The sequence below is a fragment of the Oncorhynchus masou genome, unplaced genomic scaffold (genome assembly GCF_036934945.1).
Source record: "Oncorhynchus masou masou isolate Uvic2021 unplaced genomic scaffold, UVic_Omas_1.1 unplaced_scaffold_614, whole genome shotgun sequence".
In the NCBI taxonomy this organism is placed as follows: Eukaryota; Metazoa; Chordata; class Actinopteri; order Salmoniformes; family Salmonidae; genus Oncorhynchus; species Oncorhynchus masou.
The window spans coordinates 399,415-418,020 of record NW_027012566.1 but is presented as its reverse complement, the minus strand read 5'-3'; the positions used below and the strand labels follow the sequence as shown (position 1 = coordinate 418,020).

At 41.4% G+C, this 18,606-nt stretch overlaps 1 pseudogene; it reads left to right on the top strand.

Annotated features, from left to right (window-relative positions):
* Positions 1-18,606, top strand: part of LOC135536408 (ankyrin-2-like) — a 117,616-nt pseudogene that overhangs the window by 57,807 nt on the left and 41,203 nt on the right.

Sequence of the window (18,606 nt, the reverse complement as noted above, 5' to 3'; positions counted from 1 at the left end):
CGCCTGGAGCTGGTAGCTAACAGAAAGAACCAATCACAGGTGGAGACACAGCTGTCGTATATTGACGAGCCAGGAGAGGGTTGTGCCATGGCTCACTACAGCATGGTAGAGCAAACCAACGTCCAAAAGGGCATTGTTCGGCCGAAGCAAAGTCCGGCAACCAGCGAGTTCACTCCGATGACACGTGACTCACCTGACAGGCACCCTAGCTTTATCACTGTCCGACCAGAACCTGATCACGTCATAGTGAGGGCAAAAACATCCGGCATGTTCATGCCAGTTACCCCCCAGTCCCCTGGCCAAGACACAACACTGTATTCACATCTCACTAACTACAGACCTCTGACTCCTGATTCAGAAATGGAGTCCCTGTCACCTAACTCTCTACGGGGTCTCTCACCCATGGAAGATGGGTTCATAACTGTAGCTAGACTATCATCCCCTGAGTCTGTAATGTCCGTTGGCGCCTACAGGGCAATTTCGCCTGACTCCCCTCTCCGCGAGCGGAGGGTAATGTCTCCAGTTTCTGCCAGGGCATTCCGTGAAAGCAGGCCTCTTTCTCCTGGGTCGGATGAGTGTAGATTTTCATCCGAGGTTAAAGCCTACATTATAGAGAGTAGAGAACCAGTCATACTACCTCCTTCAGACATATACAAGGGTAAAAAGGATTCCTCTGATTCAGAGATAGCAGATAGCGCTCTTGGTACCCTCTCTCCTTCCCACACCGATAGCATCCGGAGTCCCTTCTCTCCTTGCTACCCAGATAGCATCCGGAGTCCCCTCTCTCCTTACCATTCAGACAGTGTTCTGAGCTCCCTATCCCCTGTGTCGTCTGAGGTGTTTTCTGATGACAAATGGTCCCCATCGCCAGAGTTGTATGAATTGGTGACTGAGAGTAGGACCCTGTCCTGTACCGAACTCCACAGTACCTGAGTATGACACACCTGTACCTGAGACACCTGTACCTGACACACCTGTACCTGACACACCTGTACCTGACACACCTGACCACACCTGTACCTGAGACACCTGACACACCTGACCTGAGACACCTGAGACACCTGTACCTGACACCACCTGCACCTGAGACACCTTTACCGGAGACTGATAGTATCATGATCCTAGGAGTCTATAGGTCGTGGTCACCTGGTCACCTGTCGTGGTCAGCTGTGACATCAGAGATGGGCTATGCAGATCTGTTGTTCACTGAGGGTAGAGCATCCTCCCCAGAGTCTGTTACTTCGTTGGATGAGTATAGGCAGCTTTCACCTAACTCGCCGGCTCCTCAACACACACCCTCAGTGCTTGAGGAAAGTTCACTGTGTGATTCAATAGATAGATCCTTTTCACCTGAATATTTTACTTCAGACCTAGACTATTCTGAGCTCTGTCTTGAGGAATTGTATGCCGTGGAAAGACCTGATTCTCCTAATTCAATATTGTCAGAAGTAGATACAGTAGCTGAAAGAGACTTGGCAAAACATAGACCACCGTCACCGGGATCTGGCAGTCCAGATAGTGAAACAGAAATGGAATGGGAGTTCATCCAGTTGTCGTCCCTTCCTGAGCACAGATCCCAGATCTGTACAGATCTCAGATCTCCTGAGTCATTCGGTTCAGACAGTGATGGCGTCCTTATTTATCTTGACCATTTCTTAACTGACATGAGGCCACCTTCACCTAAATCTGATACGTTGTTGGATGATTGTAGGCCCTTCTCTCCCGACTCTCCACTTCCTGAGTTTAGTTTGCCGTTAGCTGAATATAAAACGTGTCCGTCGAGAAGTAGACCCTCCTCACCAGCCTCAGTAACATCAGTAACATCAGAATTTGAGTACTCTAGTCATGGAGAATCAGTAACTGAAAACCGATCGGAATCACCAGATCCGGGGATGTTACAAATTCCACAGTATAGAGCGAACTTCCTTGATTATGGAGTTCCTATGAAAAAATACTCATCGGCGATAGAAATTGGTGAATTGAAATTCAGACCCTGTCACCAGAATCAGGAACTTCAGAAGATGGGTATTCCTTCCTTGAGCTCTTGTTTTCCGAGTCTAGACCATCCTCTCCAGAGTCTGTTGCATCATTTGATGAGTACAGGCCCCTCTCTCCTGACTCTCCAGTTCCTCACTTCATGCCTCAATGTGGCGATTTTTATTTGTCTTTCACTGGAAGTAGATGTTCCTCACCAGAATCAGTAGCTTCAGATATTGAATTCTCTGAGTTCTGTCTTGAGGAACTGTTTGCTGAAGACAGAGCTGATTCACCTGAATCATTTATATCAGAGAGTGAATTTGTTGAGTCAGTTGAAAGAGGTCTAATGAAACTCAGACCCTTGTCACCAGATTCAGTAACTTCAGAAGGTGATTATTCCTTCCTAGAGCTCTTGGTTGCAGAGTCTAGACCATATTTACCTGATTCTACTACTTCAAAAGATGAATATCGAGCTCTATCTCCTGATTCCCCAATCCCACAATTTAGACCAACAATAATTGAGTCGTCAGTGTCATTGTTTAGCAGATCTTCATCACCTATTTCAGTAACTTCAGACATTGAAGGATCTGGCTTCTATCTTGAGGATTTTGTCAATGAAGTGCGACCATGTTCTCCAGAATCTTTTGTGTCAGAGAATGAATTTGTAGAAGCAGCTGAAGGAGGTTTGATAAAATTCAGACCCCTGTCACCAGAATCAATAACTTCAGAAGATGGTTATACCTACCTTGAGCTCTTGTTTGCTGAGTCTAGACCATCTTCACCTGAATCTATAACGTTGTTTAATGAGTACAGGCCTCTCTCTCCTGACTCTCCTATTCCTGATTTCAGATCACATTGTTGTGATTATTATTTGCTATTCACAGAAGATAGATCTTCGTCACCACAATCAGTCACCTCAGACATTGAATTCTCTGGATTTAGCCTTGAGGAATTGATTGCTGAGGACAGAGCAGATTCTCCTGAATCGATATATTCAGACACTGAATTTCTGGATCAATTAGAAGCAGAACTTGTTCCAGTATTGCATGAATCAGCTTCTCCAGTTTCTGATTCTCTCCCTCACTCTATTCAATCTGAAACATCTATTCACAAATTCATCTCACCTGCATTAGTCCAGTCTGAATCTGTGCACAGAGACACCAAAACAGACATGTTATCGTCCACAACAATGGCAACAGAAGTCTGTGTTGAGGCAAAAACCATGTTACCGGTTGCAGCTAAAACAGCATTTATACAACTTGACTTGAGTGATGAGAAATGTTTGTCGTTATTACCAGTCACTGTAATGATGCCAGTTAAGCAGAAGCCAGCTAATTCTCTTGATGAGGTAGATGAATACAATTTGAAACACCCAGATACATCTGAAGTCAATACTTTACCTCCTGCGTCAGTCTTTTCAGAAAGGGGTTCACAATTCAGACCTGGACATTGGGATTATTACTTGTGGTACAATGGGAGTTTTTCTCCGATACCTGAATCTGTAACAACATTTGAAGTTCATCGACCTCTTTCTCCTGACACACCAAATACACATTTCAGACCTGGACATTGTGATTATTATTTGTTGTACAATGTGTGTAGGTCTACATCACCTTTGTCTGTATCTTCAGACCTTGAATATCGTGGTTTGTACAGACCAGATTCCCCTTCAGATAGTGAATTTACAGTGACAGATCAAAGTAGCCTATCTGGGTATAGACCACTCTCACCTGAATCAATAACTTCAGAAGGGGACTCTACCTTCCTTGAGCTCTTGTTTTCCGAGTCTAGATCATCCTCTCCAGAGTCTGTTGCATCATTTGATGAGTACAGGCACCTCTCTCCTGACTCTCCAGTTCCTCACTTCATGCCTCAATGTTGCGATTCTTATTTGTCTTTCACTGGAAGTAGATGTTCATCACCAGAATCAGTAGCTTCAGATCTTGAATTCTCTGAGTTCTGTCTTGAGGAATTGTTTGCTGAAGACAGAGCAGAATCACCTGAATCATTTATATCAGAGAGTGAATTTGTTGAGTCAGTTGAAAGACGTCTAATGAAACTCAGACCCTGGTCACCAGATTCAGTAACTTCAGAAGGTGATTATACCTTCGTTGAGCTCTTGGTTGCAGAGTCTAGACCATCTTCACCTGATTCTATCACTTCAAATTATGAATATCGAGGTCTATCTCCTGATTCCCCAATCCCACAATTTAGACCAACAATAATTGAGTCATCAGTGTCATTGTTTAGCAGATCTTCGTCACCTATTTCAGTAACTTCAGACACTGAAGGATCTGAATCTGCTTCTATCTTGAGGAGTTTTTCATTGAAGTGAGACCAAATTCTCCAGAATCTTTTGTGTCAGAGAGTGAATTGGCAACAGAAGCAGGTGAAGGAGGTTTGATAAAATTCAGACCCCTGTCACCAGGGTAAATTCAGAAGATGGTTATACCTTCCTTGAGTTCTTGTTTGCAGAATGTAGACCATCTTCACCTGAATCTGTAACATCATTTGATGAGTACAGGCCTCTCTCTCCAGACTCTCCTATTCCTGATTTCAGATCACATTGTTGTGATTATTATTTGCTATTCACAGAAGATAGATCTTCGTCACCACAATCAGTCACCTCAGACATTGAATTCTCTGGATTTAGCCTTGAGGAATTGATTGCTGAGGACAGAGCAGATTCTCCCGAATCCATATATTCAGACAGGGAGTTTCAGGATCAATTGGAAGCAGAACTTGTTCCTGTTTTGCATGAATCAGCTTCTCCAGTTTCTGATTCTCTCCCTCACTCTATTCAATCTGAAACATCTATTCACAAATTCATCTCACCTGCATTAGTCCAGTCTGAATCTGTGCACAGAGACACCAAAACAGACATGTTATCTACCACAACAATGGCAACAGAAGACTCTGTTGAGGCTAAAACCACGTTACCAGTTGCAGCTAAAACAGCATTTATACAGCTTGACTTGAGTGATGAGAAATGTTTGTCGTTATTACCAGTCACTGTAATGATGCCAGTTAAGCAGAGCCAGCTAATTCTCTTGATGAGGTAGATGAAGACAATTTGAAACACCCAGATACATCTGAAGTCAATACTTTACCTCCTGCGTCAGTCTTTTCAGAAAGGGGTTCACAATTCAGACCTGGACATTGTGATTATTATTTGTTGTACGATGTGTGTAGGTCTACATCACCTTTGTCTGTACCTTCAGATCTTGAATATCGTGGTTTGTACAGACCAGATTCCCCTTCAGATAGTGAATTTACAGTGACAGATCAAAGTAGCCTATCTGAGTATAGACCACTCTCACCTGAATCAATAACTTCAGAAGGGGACTTTACCTTCCTTGAGCTCTTGTATTCCGAGTCTAGATCATCCTCTCCAGAGTCTGTTGCATCATTTGATGAGTACAGGCCCCTCTCTCCTGACTCTCCAGTTCCTCACTTCATGCCTCAATGTTGCGATTCTTCTTTGTCTTTCACTGGAAGGAGATGTTCATCACCAGAATCAGTAGCTTCAGATATTGAATTCTCTGAGTTCTGTCTTGAGGAACTGTTTGCTGAAGACAGAGCAGATTCACCTGAATCATTTATATCAGAGAGTGAATTTGTTGAGTCAGTTGAAAGAGGTCTAATGAAACTCAGACCCTTGTCACCAGAATCAGTAACTTCAGAAGGTGATTATACCAAACTTGAGCTCGACAGAGTCTAGACCATCTTCACCTGATTCTACTACTTCAAATGACGAATATCGAGCTCTATCTCCTGATTCCCCAATCCCACAATTTAGACCAACAATAATTGAGTCGTCAGTGTCATTGTTTAGCAGATCTTCATCACCTATTTCAGTAACTTCAGACACTGAAGAATCTGGCTTCTATCTTGAGGATTTTGTCAATGAAGTGAGACCATATTCTCCAGAATCTTTTGTGTCAGAGAGTGAATTCTTGGAAGCAGCTGAAGGAGGTTTGATAAAATTCAGACCCCTGTCTCCAGAATCGGTAAATTCAGAAGATGGTTATACCTTCCTTGAACTCTTGTTTGCAGATTCTAGACCATCTTCACCTGAATCTGTAACATCAATGAGTACAGGCCTCTCTCTCCAGACTCTCCTATTCCTGATTTCAGATCACATTGTTGTGATTATTATTTGCTATTCACAGAAGATAGATCTTCGTCACCACAATCAGTCACCTCAGACATTGAATTCTCTGGATTTAGCCTTGAGGAATTGATTGCTGAGGACAGAGCAGATTCTCCTGAATCGATATATTCAGACACTGAATTTCTGGATCAATTGGAAGCAGAACTTGTTCCAATCTTGCATGAATCAGCTTCTCCAGTTTCTGATTCTCTCCCTCACTCTATTCAATCTGAAACATATATCAACAAATTAATCTCACCTGCCTTAGTCCGGTTTGAACCTGTGCACAGAGACACCAAAACAGACATGTTATCTACCACAACAATGGCAACAGAAGACTCTGTTGAGGTTAAAATCATGTTACCAGTTGCATCTAAAACAGCATTTATACAGCTTGACTTGAGTGATGAGAAATGTTTGTCGTTATTACCAGTCACTGTAATGATGCCAGTAAAGCAGAAGCCAGCTAATTCTCTTGATGAGGTAGATGAAGACAAGTTGAAACACCCAGATACATCTGAAGTCAATACTTTACCTCCTGCGTCAGTCTTTTCAGAAAGGGGTTCACAATTCAGACCTGGACATTGTGATTATTACTTGTGGTACAATGGAAGTTTTTCTCCGATACCTGAATCTGTAACAACATTTGAAGATCATAGACCTCTTTCTCCTGACTCAACTAATACACATTTCAGACCTGGACATTGTGATTATTATTTGTTGTACGATGTGTGTAGGTCTACATCACCTTTGTCTGTACCTTCAGATCTTGAATATCATGGTTTGTACAGACCAGATTCCCCTTCAGATAGTGAATTTACAGCGACAGATCAAAGTAGCCTATCTGAGTATCGACCACTCTCACCTGAATCAATATCTTCAGAAGGGGACTCTACCTTCCTTGAGCTCTTGTTTTCCGAGTCTAGATCATCCTCTCCAGAGTCTGTTGCATCATTTGATGAGTACAGGCCCCTCTCTCCTGACTCTCCAGTTCCTCACTTCATGCCTCAATGTTGCGATTCTTCTTTGTCTTTCACTGGAAGTAGATGTTCATCACCAGAATCAATTGCTTCAGATATCGAATTCTCTGAGTTCTGTCTTGAGGAACAGTTTGCTGAAGACAGAGCAGATTCACCTGAATCATTTATATCAGAGAGTGAATTTGTTAAGTCAGTTGAAAGAGGTCTAATGAAACTCAGACCCCTGTCACCAGAATCAGTAACTTCAGAAGGTGATTATACCTTCCTAGAGCTCTTGGTTGCAGAGTGTAGACCATCTTCACCTGATTCTATCACTTCAAATTATGAATATCGAGCTCTATCTCCTGATTCCCCAATCCCACAATTTAGACCAACAATAATTGAGTCATCAGTGTCATTGTTTAGCAGATCTTCGTCACCTATTTCAGTAACTTCAGACACTGAAGGATCTGGCTTCTATCTTGAGGAGTTTTTCATTGAAGTGAGACCAAATTCTCCAGAATCTTTTGTGTCAGAGAGTGAATTCGTAGAAGCAGGTGAAGGAGGTTTGATAAAATTCAGACCCCTGTCACCAGAATCGGTAAATTCAGAAGATGGTTATACCTTCCTTGAGTTCTTGTTTGCAGAATGTAGACCATCTTCACCTGAATCTGTAACATCATTTGATGAGTACAGGCCTCTCTCTCCAGACTCTCCTATTCCTGATTTCAGATCACATTGTTGTGATTATTATTTGCTATTCACAGAAGATAGATCTTCGTCACCACAATCAGTCACCTCAGACATTGAATTCTCTGGATTTAGCCTTGAGGAATTGATTGCTGAGGACAGAGCAGATTCTCCCGAATCCATCTATTCAGACAGGGAGTTTCAGGATCAATTGGAAGCAGAACTTGTTCCTGTTTTGCATGAATCAGCTTCTCCAGTTTCTGATTCTCTCCCTCACTCTATTCAATCTGAAACATCTATTCACAAATTCATCTCACCTGCATTAGTCCAGTCTGAATCTGTGCACAGAGACACCAAAACAGACATGTTATCGTCCATAACAATGGCAACAGAAGACTCTGTTGAGGCTGAAACCACGTTACAAGTTGCAGCTAAAACAGCATTTATACAGCTTGACTTGAGTGATGAGAAATGTTTGTCGTTGTTACCAGCTGCTGTAATGATGCCAGTAAAGCAAGAGCCAGCGAATTATCTTGATGAGGGAGATGAAAACAGCATGAAACACCCAGATACATCTGAAGTCAAACCTTTATCTCCTGAGTCAGTCTTTTCAGAAAGTGGTTCACAATTCAGACCTGGACATTGTGATTATTATTTGTTGTACGATGTGTGTAGGTCTACATCACCTTTGTCTGTACCTTCAGATCTTGAATATCGTGGTTTGTACAGACCAGATTCCCCTTCAGATAGTGAATTTACAGTGACAGATCAAAGTAGCCTATCTGGGTATAGACCACTCTCACCCGCATCAATAACTTCAGAAGGGGACTTTACCTTCCTTGAGCTCTTGTTTTCCGAGTCTAGATCATCCTCTCCAGAGTCTGTTGCATCATTTGATGAGTACAGGCCCCTCTCTCCTGACTCTCCAGTTCCTCACTTCATGCCTCAATGTTGCGATTCTTCTTTGTCTTTCACTGGAAGGAGATGTTCATCACCAGAATCAGTAGCTTCAGATATTGAATTCTCTGAGTTCTGTCTTGAGGAACTGTTTGCTGAAGACAGAGCAGATTCACCTGAATCATTTATATCAGAGAGTGAATTTGTTGAGTCAGTTGAAAGAGGTCTAATGAAACTCAGACCCTTGTCACCAGAATCAGTAACTTCAGAAGGTGATTATACCAAACTTGAGCTCTTGGTTGATGAGTCTAGACCATCTTCACCTGATTCTACTACTTCAAAAGACGAATATCGAGCTCTATCTCCTGATTCCCCAATCCCACAATTTAGACCAACAATAATTGAGTCGTCAGTGTCATTGTTTAGCAGATCTTCGTCACCTATTTCAGTAACTTCAGACACTGAAGGATCTGGCTTCTATCTTGAGGAATTTTTCATTGAAGTGAGACCATATTCTCCAGAATCTTTTGTGTCAGAGAGTGAATTCGTAGAAGAAGCTGAAGGAGGTTTGATAAAATTCAGACCCCTGTCACCAGAATCGGTAAATTCAGAAGATGGTTATACCTTCCTTGAACTCTTGTTTGCAGATTCTAGACCATCTTCACCTGAATCTGTAACATCATTTGATGAGTACAGGCCTCTCTCTCCAGACTCTCCTATTCCTGATTTCAGATCACATTGTTGTGATTATTATTTGCTATTCACAGAAGATAGATCTTCGTCACCACAATCAGTCACCTCAGACATTGAATTCTCTGGATTTAGCCTTGAGGAATTGATTGCTGAGGACAGAGCAGATTCTCCTGAATCGATATATTCAGACACTGAATTTCTGGATCAATTGGAAGCAGAACTTGTTCCAATCTTGCATGAATCTGCTTCTACAGTTTCTGATTCTCTCCCTCACTCTATTCAATCTGAAACATATATCAACAAATTCATCTCACCTGCCTTAGTCCAGTTTGAATCTGTGCACAGAGACACCAAAACAGACATGTTATCGTCCACAACAATGGCAACAGAAGACTCTGTTGAGGCTAAAACCACGTTACCAGTTGCAGCTAAAACAGCATTTATACAGCTTGACTTGAGTGATGAGAAATGTTTGTCGTTATTACCAGTCACTGTAATGATGCCAGTAAAGCAGAAGCCAGCTAATTCTCTTGATGAGGTAGATGAAGACAAGTTGAAACACCCAGATACATCTGAAGTCAATACTTTACCTCCTGCGTCAGTCTTTTCAGAAAGGGGTTCACAATTCAGACCTGGACATTGTGATTATTTTTTGGCATACAATGGGAGTTTTTCTCCGATACCTGAATCTGTAACAACATTTGAAGATCATAGACCTCTTTCTCCTGACTCAACTAATACACATTTCAGACCTGGACATTGTGATTATTATTTGTTGTACAATGTGTGTAGGTCTACATCACCTTTGTCTGTATCTTCAGACCTTGAATATCGTGGTTTGTACAGACCAGATTCCCCTTCAGATAGTGAATTTACAGCGACAGATCAAAGTAGCCTATCTGAGTATCGACCACTCTCACCTGAATCAATAACTTCAGAAGAGGATTCTACCTTCCTTGAGCTCTTGTTTACCGAGTCTAGATCATCCTCTCCAGAGTCTGTTGCATCATTTGATGAGTACAGGCCCCTCTCTCCTGACTCTCCAGTTCCTCACTTCATGCCTCAATGTTGCGATTGTTATTTGTCTTTCACTGGAAGTAGATGTTCCTCACCAGAATCAGTAGCTTCAGATATTGAATTCTCTGAGTTCTGTCTTGAGGAACTGTTTGCTGAAGACAGAGCAGATTCACCTGAATCATTTATATCAGAGAGTGAATTTGTTGAGTCAGTTGAAAGAGGTCTAATGAAATCTCAGACCCTTGTCACCAGAATCAGTAACTTCAGAAGATGGGTATTCCTTCCTTGAGCTCTTGGTTGATGAGTCTAGACCATCTTCACCTGATTCTATCACTTCAAATTACGAATATCGTGCTCTTTCTCCTGATTCACCAATCCCACAATTTAGTCCCTCAATCATTGAGTCATCAGTGTCTTCATTCTTTAGCAGATCTTCATCACCTTTTTCAGTAACTTCAGACATTGAAGGATCTGCCTTCTATCCTGAGGAATCTTTCAATGAAGAGAGACCATATTCTCCAGAATATTTTGTGTCAGAGAATGAATTTGTAGAAGCAGCTGATGGAGGTTTCATCAAATTTAGACCCCTGTCTCCAGAATCAATAACTTCAGAAGATGGTTATGCCTTCCTTGAACTCTTGGTTGCTGAGTCTAGACCATCTTCACCTGATTCTACTACTTCAAATGAGGAATATCGAGCTTTATCTCCTGATTCCCCAATCGCACAATTTAGCCCCACAATAATTGAGTCTTCAGTGTCATTGTTTAGCAGATCTTCATCACCTATTTCAGTAACTTCAGACATTGAAGGATCTGGCTTCTATCTTGATGAGTTTGTCATTGAAGTGAGACCATATTCTCCAGAATCTTTTGTGTCAGAGAGTGAATTCGTAGAAGCAGCTGAAGGAGGTTTGATAAAATTCAGACCCCTGTCACCAGAATCAGTAAATTCAGAAGATGGTTATACCTTCCTTGAGTTCTTGTTTGCAGAATGTAGACCATCTTCACCTGAATCTATAACGTTGTTTAATGAGTACAGGCCTCTCTCTCCTGACTCTCCTATTCCTGATTTCAGATCAGATTGTTGTGATTATTATTTGCCATTCACAGAAGATAGATCTTCGTCACCACAATCAGTCACCTCAGACATTGAATTCTCTGGATTTAGCCTTGAGGAATTGATTGCTGAGGACAGAGCAGATTCTCCTGAATCCATATATTCAGACAGTGAGTTTCAGGATCAATTGGAAGCAGAACTTGTTCCTGTTTTGCATGAATCAGCTTCTCCAGTTTCTGATTCTCTCCCTCACTCTATTCAATCTGAAACATATATCAACAAATTCATCTCACCTGCCTTAGTCCGGTTTGAATCTGTGCACAGAGACACCAAAACAGACATGTTATCTACCACAACAATGACAACAGAAGACTCTGTTGAGGCTAAAACCATGTTACCAGTTGCATCTAAAACAGCATTTATACAGCTTGACTTGAGTGATGAGAAATGTTTGTCGTTATTACCAGTCACTGTAATGATACCAGTTAAGCAGAAGCCAGCTAATTCTCTTGATGAGGTAGATGAAGACAAGTTGAAACACCCAGATAAATATGAAGTCAATACTTTACCTCCTGCGTCAGTCTTTTCAGAAAGGGGTTCACAATTCAGACCTGGACATTGTGATTATTATTTGTGGTACAATGGAAGTTTTTCTCCGATACCTGAATCTGTAACAACATTTGAAGATCATCGACCACTTTCTCCTTACTCACCTAATACACAATTCAGACCTGGACATTGTGATTATTATTTGTTGTACAATGTGTGTAGGTCTACATCACCTTTGTCTGTACCTTCAGATCTTGAATATCGTGGTTTGTACAGACCAGATTTCCCTTCAGATAGTGAATTTACAGCGACAGATCAAAGTAGCCTATCTGAGTATCGACCACTCTCACCAGAATCAATATCTTCAGAAGGTGACTCTACCTTCCTTGAGCTCTTGTTTTCCGAGTCTAGATCATCCTCTCCAGAGTCTGTTGCATCATTTGATGAGTACAGGCCCCTCTCTCCTGACTCTCCAGTTCCTCACTTCATGCCTCAATGTTGCGATTGTTATTTGTCTTTCACTGGAAGTGGATGTTCCTCACCAGAATCAGTAGCTTCAGATATTGAATTCTCTGAGTTCTGTCTTCAGGAACAGTTTGCTGAAGACAGAGCAGATTCACCTGAATCATTTATATCAGAGAGTGAATTTGTTGAGTCAGTTGAAAGAGGTCTAATGAAACTCAGACCCCTGTCACCAGAATCAGTAACTTCAGAAGGTGATTATACCATCCTTGAGCTCTTGGTTGCAGAGTGTAGACCATCTTCACCTGATTCTATCACTTCAAATTACGAATATCGAGCTCTATCTCCTGATTCCCCAATCCCACAATTTAGACCCACAATAATTGAGTCGTCAGTGTCATTGTTTAGCAGATCTTCATCACCTATTTCAGTAACTTCAGACATTGAAGGATCTGCCTTCTATCTTGAGGATTTTGTCAATGAAGAGAGGCCATATTCTCCAGAATCTTTTGTGTCAGAGAATGAATTTGTAGAAGCAGCTGAAGGAGGTTTCATCAAATTCAGACCCCTGTCTCCAGAATCAATAACTTCAGAAGATGGTTATACCTACCTTGAGCTCTTGTTTGCTGAGTCTAGACCATCTTCACCTGAATCTATAACGTCGTTTAATGAGTACAGGCCTCTCTCTCCTGACTCTCCTATTCCTGATTTCAGATCAGATTGTTGTGATTATTATTTGCTATTCACAGAAGATAGATCTTCGTCACCACAATCAGTCACCTCAGACATTGAATTCTCTGGATTTAGCCTTGAGGAATTGATTGCTGAGGACAGAGCAGATTCTCCTGAATCGATATGTTCAGACACTGAATTTCTGGATCAATTGGAAGCAGAACTTGTTCCAATCTTGCATGAATCAGCTTCTCCAGTTTCTGATTCTCTCCCTCACTCTATTCAATCTGAAACATATATCAACAAATGCATCTCACCTGCCTTAGTCCAGTTTGAATCTGTGCACAGAGACACCAAAACAGACATGTTATCTACCACAACAATGGCAACAGAAGACTCTGTTGAGGCTAAAACCGCGTTACCAGTTGCAGCTAAAACAGCATTTATACAGCTTGACTTGAGTGATGAGAAATGTTTGTCGTTATTACCAGTCACTGTAATGATGCCAGTTAAGCAGGAGCCAGCTAATTCTCTTGATGAGGTAGATGAATACAATTTGAAACACCCAGATACATCTGAAGTCAATACTTTACCTCCTGCATCAGTCTTTTCAGAAAGGGGTTCACAATTCAGACCTGGACATTGTGATTATTTTTTGGCATACAATGGGAGTTTTTCTCCAATACCTGAATCTGTAACAACATTTGAAGATCATCGACCTCTTTCTCCTGACTCACCAAATACACATTTCAGACCTGGACATTGTGATTATTATTTGTTGTATGATGTGTGTAGGTCTACATCACCTTTGTCTGTATCTTCAGACCTTGAATATCGTGGTTTGTACAGACCAGATTCCCCTTCAGATAGTGAATTTACAGTGACAGATCAAAGTAGCCTATCTGAGTATCGACCACTCTCACCAGAATCAATATCTTCAGAAGGGGACTTTACCTTCCTTGAGCTCTTGTTTTCCGAGTCTAGATCATCTTCTCCAGAGTCTGTTGCATCATTTGATGAGTACAGGCCCCTCTCTCCTGACTCTCCAGTTCCTCACTTCATGCCTCAATGTTGCGATTGTTATTTGTCTTTCACTGGAAGTAGATGTTCATCAGCAGACTCAGTAGCTTCAGATATTGAATTCTCTGAGTTCTGTCTTGAGGAACTCTTTGCTGAAGACAGAGCAGATTCACCTGAATCATTTATATCAGAGAGTGAATTTGTTAAGTCAGTTGAAAGAGGTCTAATGAAACTCAGACCCCTGTCACCAGAATCAGTAACTTCAGAAGGTGATTATACCATCCTTGAGCTTTTGGTTGCAGAGTGTAGACCATCTTCACCTGATTCTATCACTTCAAATTATGAATATCGAGCTCTATCTCCTGATTCCCCAATCCCACAATTTAGACCAACAATAATTGAGTCGGCAGTGTCATTGTTTAGCAGATCTTCGTCACCTGTTTCAGTAACTTCAGACACTGAAGGATCTGGCTTCTCTCTTGAGGAATTTTTCATTGAAGTGAGACCATATTCTCCTGAATCTTTTGTGTCAGAGAGTGAATTCTTGGAAGCAGCTGAGGGAGTTTTGATAAAATTTAGACCCCTGTCACCAGAATCAATAACTTCAGAAGATGGTTATACCTTCCTTGAGTTCTTGTTTGCAGATTCTAGACCATCTTCACCTGAATCTTTAACATTGTTAAATGAGTACAGGCCTCTCTCTCCAGACTCTCCTATTCCTGATTTCAGATCACATTGTTGTGATTATTATTTGCTATTCACAGAAGATAGATCTTCGTCACCACAATCAGTCACCTCAGACATTGAATTCTCTGGATTTAGCCTTGAGGAATTGATTGTTGAGGACAGAGCAGATTCTCCTGAATCGATATATTCAGACAGTGAATTTCGGGATCAATTGGAAGCAGAACTTGTTCCAGTCTTGCATGAATCAGCTTCTCTAGTTTCTGATTCTCTCCTTCACTCTATTCTATCTGAAACATCTATTCACAAATTAATCTCACCTCCATTAGTCCAGTCTGAATCTGTTCACATAGACACCAAAACAGACATGTTATCGTCCACAACATTGGCAACAGAAGACTCTGTTGAGGCTAAAACCACGTTACAAGTTGCAGCTAAAACAGCATTTATACAGCTTGACTTGAGTGATGAGAAATGTTTGTCGTTATTACCAGTCACTGTAATGATGCCAGTTAAGCAGAAGCCAGCTAATTCTCTTGATGAGGTAGATGAAGACAATTTGAAACACCCAGATACATCTGAAGTCAATACTTTACCTCCTGCGTCACTCTTTTCAGAAAGGGGTTCACAATTCAGACCTGGACATTGTGATTATTGTTTGTTGTACGATGTGTGTAGGTCTACATCACCTTTGTCCGTACCTTCAGATCTTGAATATCGTGGTTTGTACAGACCAGATTCCCCTTCAGATAGTGAATTTACAGCGACAGATCAAAGTAGCCTATCTGAGTATCGACCACTCTCACCAGAATCAATATCTTCAGAAGGGGACTCTACCTTCCTTGAGCTCTTGTTTTCCGAGTCTAGATCATCCTCTCCAGAGTCTGTTGCATCATTTGATGAGTTCAGGCCCCTCTCTCCTGACTCTCCAGTTCCTCACTTCATGCCTCAATGTTGCGATTGTTATTTGTCTTTCACTGGAAGTAGATGTTCCTCACCAGAAACAGTAGCTTCAGATATCGAATTCTCTGAGTTCTGTCTGGAGGAACAGTTTGCTGAAGACAGAGCAGATACACCTGAATCATTTATATCAGAGAGTGAATTTGTTGAGTCAGTTGAAAGAGGTCTAATGAAACTCAGACCCTTGTCACCAGAATCAGTAACTTCAGAAGATGGGTATTCCTTCCTTGAGCTCTTCGTTGATGAGTCTAGACCATCTTCACCTGATTCTACTATTTCAAAAGACGAATATCGAGCTCTATCTCCTGATTCCCCAATCCCACAATTTAGACCAACAATAATTGAGTCGTCAGTGTCATTGTTTAGCAGATCTTCGTCACCTATTTCAGTAACTTCAGACACTGAAGGATCTGGCTTCTATCTTGAGGATTTTGTCAATGAAGAGAGGCCATATTCTCCAGAATATTTTGTGTCAGAGAGTGAATTCTTGGAAGCAGCTGAAGGAGGTTTGATAAAATTTAGACCCCTGTCTCCAGAATCAATAACTTCAGAAGATGGTTATACCTTCCTTGAGCTCTTGTTTGCAGATTCTAGACCATCTCCACCTGAATCTTTAACATTGTTAAATGAGTACAGGCCTCTCTCTCCAGACTCTCCTATTCCTGATTTCAGATCAGATTGTTGTGATTATTATTTGCTTTTCACAGAAGATAGATCTTCATCACCACAATCAGTCACCTCAGACATTGAATTCTCTGGATTTAGCCTTGAGGAATTGATTGTTGAGGACAGAGCAGATTCTCCTGAATCGATATATTCAGACAGTGAATTTCGGGATCAATTGGAAGCAGAACTTGTTCCAGTCTTGCATGAATCAGCTTCTCTCGTTTCTGATTCTCTCCTTCACTCTATTCTATCTGAAGCATCTATTCACAAATTAATCTCACCTCAATTAGTCCAGTCTGAATCTGTTCACAGAGACACCAAAACAGACATGTTATCTACCACAACAATGGCAACAGAAGACTCTGTTGAGGCTAAAACCACGTTACCAGTTGCAGTTAAAACAGCATTTATACAGCTTGACTTGAGTGATGAGAAATGTTTGTCTTTATTACCAGTCACTGTAATGATGCCAGTTAAGCAGAAGCCAGCTAATTCTCTTGATGAGGTAGATGAAGACAAGTTGAAACACCCAGATACATCTGAAGTCAATACTTTACCTCCTGCGTCAGTCTTTTCAGAAAGGGGTTCACAATTCAGACCTGGACATTGTGATTATTTTTTGGCATACAATGGGAGTTATTCTCCGATACCTGAATCTGTAACAACATTTGAAGATCACAGACCTCTTTCTCCTGACTCAACTAATACACATTTCAGACCTGGACATTGTGATTATTATTTGTTGTACGATGTGTGTAGGTCTCCATCACCTGTGTCAGTACCTTCAGACCTTGAATATCGTGGTTTGTACAGACCAGATTCCCCTTCAGATAGTGAATTTACAGCGACAGATCAAAGTAGCCTATCTGAGTATCGACCACTCTCACCAGAATCAATAACTTCAGAAGGGGACTCTACCTTCCTTGAGCTCTTGTATTCCGAGTCTAGATCATCCTCTCCAGAGTCTGTTGCATCATTTGATGAGTACTTCCCCCTCTCTCCTGACTCTCCAGTTCCTCAATTCATGCCTCAATGTTGCGATTGTTGTTTGTCTTTCACTGGAAGTAGATGTTCATCACCAGAATCAGTAGCTTCAGATATTGAATTCTCTGAGTTCTGTCTTGAGGAACTGTTTGCTGAAGACAGAGCAGATTCACCTGAATCATTTATATCAGAGAGTGAATTTGTTGAGTCAGTTGAAAGAGGTCTAATGAAACTCAGACCCCTGTCACCAGAATCAGTAACTTCAGAAGGTGATTATACCATCCTAGAGCTCTTGGTTGCAGAGTGTAGACCATCTTCACCTGATTCTACTACTTCAAAAGACGAATATCGAGCTCTATCTCCTGATTCCCCAATCCCACAATTTAGACCAACAATAATTGAGTCGTCAGTGTCATTCATTAGCAGATCTCCGTCACCTATTTCAGTAACTTCAGACACTGAAGGATCTTACTTCTATCTTGAGGAGTTTTTCATTGAAGTGAGACCATATTCTCCAGAATCTTGTGTGTCAGAGAGTGAATTCGTAGAAGCAGCTGAAGGAGGTTTCATCAAATTCAGACCCCTGTCACCAGAACCAATAACTTATGAAGATGGTTATACCTTCCCTGAGCTCTTGTTTGCTGAGTCTAGACCATCTTCACCTGAATCTATAACACCGTTAAATGAGTACAGGCCTCTCTCTCCAGATTCTCCTATTCCTGATTTCAGATCACATTGTTGTGATTATTATTTGCTATTCACAGAAGATAGATCTTCGTCACCACAATCAGTCACGTCAGACATTGAATTCTCTGGATTTAGCCTTGAGGAATTGATTGTTGAGGACAGAGCAGATTCTCCTGAATCGATATATTCAGACAGTGAGTTTCAGGATCAATTGGAAGCAGAACTTGTTCCTGTTTTGCATGAATCAGCTTCTCCAGTTTCTGATTCTCTCCCTCACTCTATTCAATCTGAAACATCTATTCACAAATTCATCTCACATGCATTAGTCCAGTCTGAATCTGTGCACAGAGACACCAAAACAGACATGTTATCGTCCACAACAATGGCAACAGAAGTCTGTGTTGAGGAAAAAACCATCTTACCGGTTGCAGATAAAACAGCATTTATACAGCTTGACTTGAGTGATGAGAAATGTTTGT